Raw genomic sequence first — 4,198 nt, 5'->3', positions numbered from 1 at the left:
TCCAACAATTGAACTACTAAGTATTTACACAAAGAACAGAAAAATACTAAATTTACAGGAACATATGCTTTTCCATATTTATTGCAATATTGTCTATAATAGTCAATTATGGAAAGAGACCAAATGTCCATCAACTAATGAAATAATAAAGAAAGTGCAGTATTCACACACACACACTCATACACATTGGAATATTGCTCAGCCATAAAAAGTGATGAAATGAAAAAGAAGGTATGGTGTGTTTGTGTGCATATACACACATTGAAATATTATTCAGCCATAAAAATGAATAGAATCATGCCATTTGCAAAGATGTGGATGGAGTTAGAGAATCTTATGTTAAGCAAAATAAGTCAGAGAAAGACAACTGCCATACGATTTCCCTCATATGTGGAATTTAAGAAGTAAAACAAATGATCATAAAGGGAAAAAAGAGAGAGTCAAACCAAGAAATAGTCTCTTAAGTATGGATAGCAAACAGATGGTTAGAGGAGGTGAGGTGGGTGGAGGAATGCTTTAAATACATGATAGGTATTAGGATTGCACTTCTTGTGATGAGTACCAGATGTTGTATGTAAGTGTTGAATCACTAATTGTACACCTGAGACTAATATTACATTGTATATTAAATCATAACTAAAGAAGAAATGAAAATGAAAAAATAAAAGCACTCATTCTTTATTTCTCTTATACCTTAATGTTTTTGCCATAAATTACATGTTTGAAGTAAAACAACTTTTACTTAAAAAAAAAAAGAAAACACTTCTATTGTGTAATTTTGATTCTTAAAAAAATCTCATCAATTTCACATAATTTGTTTTATATTTGTGTTTATCTGTTAATTTTTAAATTTTTAATTATTTATTTCATTCTTCTTAATAGAAATTATTTTTTTAATGGGAACCCAAGTTATGGTTACAATTACATAGTCTGACACACACACACAAAAAACAGGTGAGCAGTAGTCAGAAGGTTACAAAATGAAGGTAACACTGGATACAAGAAGAAAAAATTGCAGAACTTCAGGAGCCAAGCTAATACTGCCTCTCATAATCCTGTCTTTTCTCACTGGAGTCCATCTTGACAGAGATAAAGCCACATTTCCCCACTATCTCAGCCCCCTTGGAAGCCCCCATAATCCCCACCTTGGCCATGGCCATGGTAGCCACCCCGAGCATAGCCTCCATGATGATCATGTCCATAATTACCTCCATTATGAGAACCTCCTAATCCCCTTCCTGAGCCATCTGATTTAGAGGTCTTACACCAGTTGCCTTCATTCCTCCAAGAGAAGTTCATGTTCTCACATATAGGATTAGGACACTTGAGGTCATCAGGTCACTGATGTCTGCCATGACCACCACCTCCACTAAGGAATCCTCTGCAGCCTCCACTACCTGCTATCACCTCCATTGCTTCCATGGCCCAGGGGTCCTCACCATCAGCCTCTACAACCATTGTCACTGTCCTGATTGAAATCTGTTCACTGAGTAACAAATGAGGCCTTGATAGGATTCCCAGAGAATTATCTACCATCAAACCTGTCAATAGCTGCTTTAGCAAAAAGTGGGTCATCGAATGATACTATTGCCTCTCTTTTCAGCTGGCCTGTTTCCCTGTGTGTGCACAGATTAATCATGGGCTATCTTGTTTTCTTATTTGTTTTAATAATACCAATCAGCCACAGATTCAATTTTAACATTTTCATCCAAGCCTTGTATAAAGATGGAATTGTTGTTTGAATTATTCTGCTTAAAGTCATGATGTGATCCTTGGTCCTAAGGGCCACCAAATTTACTGAAACCAGCATGGTCACTTCTGTCCATGCTGCCTCTGCCTTCACAGATTTCTTCACAGCCACCTCTATGACCTTTGGGTTCATAACCACCACTGCTGCAGTTGCCACTGTCCCATCTACAACCCCCACTGTCCTGCTGGCCTCCCCTGTTGCCACTTCCACCATCACTCTTGTCCTGATTGTCATAACCACTGCTGCCACCACTCATGGAGGACTGATCTTGGCCATAGTTACCTCTGTCATCCCTTCCATCACCACCTGCACTGCTACTGTTGCATTGGTTCTGTTGCCTATAGCCTTGAAGGAAATTATAGGAGCTTTGCTGCTGTCCATAGCATTACAGCTGTCCACTATAGCCAGCCTATTGAACATAGCCCACTCTGGGGCTGCCCATAGCTATTTCTCTGAGAACCACCACTATCTCTTCTGAGGTGCTGCTAGTGGCTGAATGTTGGCCATAGCCAAGATAAGAGGACAGTTGCCCATAAAATGACTGAGAACACTGACTACTTCCATAGTCATCAGTTGAACCACATCCCTGGGGAGCTGACTGAGGGCCATAGCCTATGTTCTGTGTCTGCCCATAAGAAGAACCATAGCTGCTCGAGCCATAGCCTGAAGTGCCTGCTGACTGGCTGTAATCACTGTAACTTTGTTGTCCATAGGGCTGATTTCTTTGCTGGGAATAGCTCTGCCCAGGCTGAGTGGGGTAGGCCCAATGGTTTGGGTTGTTTGTTGGGTATCGTCATTTGAGGTCATGTCCACCCACACACAAACAGACTGACAAGGAACAAGATTCCAACACCATAGAGCAAGGAGACTGTTTTATTTTCTTGTTTTTATTTGTTTGTTGTTTTTTTGTTTGTTTTTGTTAATTTAAATTAAAATAACATTTTCAGCCAGGGGTAAAAAATTGAAATGGTTACTTGATTAACTTTATTGATTATATTTTTATTTTTTATTTTTTTCAGTATTTTTTAATCATTTTTTTAAAATTTATTTTCAGCATAACAGTATTCATTGTTTTTGTACCACACCCAGTGCTCCATGCAATCCGTGCCCTCTCTAATACCCACCACCTGGTTCCCCCAACCTCCCACACCCCCACCTCTTCAAACCCTTCAGATTGTTTTTCAGAGTCCATAGTCTTTCATGGTTCACCTCCCCTTCCAATTTCCCCCAACTCCCTTCTCCTAACTCCCCATGTCCTCCATGCTATTTGTTATGTTCCACAAATAAGTGAAACCATATGATAACTGACTCTCTCTGCTTGACTTATTTCACTCAGCATAATCTCTTCCAGTCCCGTCCATGTTGCTATAAAAGTTAGGTATTCATCCTTTCTGATGGAGGCATAATACTCCATAGTGTATATGGACCACATCTTCCTTATCCATTCGTCTGTTGAAGGGCATCTTGGTTCTTTCCACAGTTTGGTGACCATGGCCATTGCTTCTATAAACATTGGGGTACAGATGGCCCTTCTTTTCACTACATCTGTATCTTTGGGGTAAATACCCAGTAGTGCAATTGCAGGGTCATAGGGAAGTTCTATTTTTAATTTCTTGAGGAATCTCCACACTGTTCTCCAAAGAGGCTGCACCAACTTGCATTCCCACCAACAGTGGAAGAGGGTTCCCCTTTCTCCACATCCCCTCCAATACATGTTGTTTCCTGTCTTGCTAATTTTGGCCATTCTAAGTGGTGTAAAGTGATATCTCAATGTGGTTTTAATTTGAATCTCCCTGATGGCTAGTGATGATGAACATTTTTTCATGTGTCTGATAGCCATTTGTATGTCTTCATTGGAGAAGTGTCTGTTCATATCTTCTGCCCATTTTTTGATATGATTATCTGTTTTGTGTGTGTTGAATTTGAGGAGTTCTTTATAGATCCTGGATATCAATCTTTTGTCTGTACTGTCATTTGCAAATATCTTCTCCCATTCCGTGGGTTGCCTCTTTGTTTTCTTGACTGTTTCCTTTGCTGTGCAGAAGCTTTTGATCTTGATGAAGTCCCAAAAGTTTATTTTGGCTTTTGTTTCCTTTGCCTTTGGAGACATATCTTGAAAGAAGTTGCTGTGGCTGATATCGAAGAGATTACTGCCTATGTTCTCCTCTAGGATTCTGATGGATTCCTGTCTCACATTGAGGTCTTTTATCCATTTTGAGTTAATTTTTGTGTACGGTGTAAGAGAATGGTCGAGTTTCATTCTTCAACATATAGCTGCCCAGTTTTCCCAGCACCATTTATTGAAGAGACTGTCTTTTTTAAATTGATGTCTTTTCCTTTATAGATAGGCACAAAAATGTTTCTTAAGGTTATTATATCTTCTAGTCATATATTCACTTATTCATTTCTGCACAATGCCAGCCATTAAGAATTCCTTCCTTGTAGGAG

At 39.2% G+C, this 4,198-nt stretch overlaps 1 pseudogene; it reads right to left on the bottom strand.

Annotated features, from left to right (window-relative positions):
- Nucleotides 1-1,113: 1,113 nt before the first annotated feature.
- LOC111159237 lies at nt 1,114-2,557 on the bottom strand (annotated as a pseudogene).
- Nucleotides 2,558-4,198: the final 1,641 nt, after the last annotated feature.

The sequence above is a fragment of the Enhydra lutris genome, unplaced genomic scaffold, assembly GCF_002288905.1.
Source record: "Enhydra lutris kenyoni isolate GAN:26980312 unplaced genomic scaffold, ASM228890v2 scaffoldscaffold67, whole genome shotgun sequence".
Lineage (NCBI taxonomy): Eukaryota > Metazoa > Chordata > Mammalia > Carnivora > Mustelidae > Enhydra > Enhydra lutris.
This window is presented reverse-complemented; position numbering and strand designations above follow the sequence as displayed.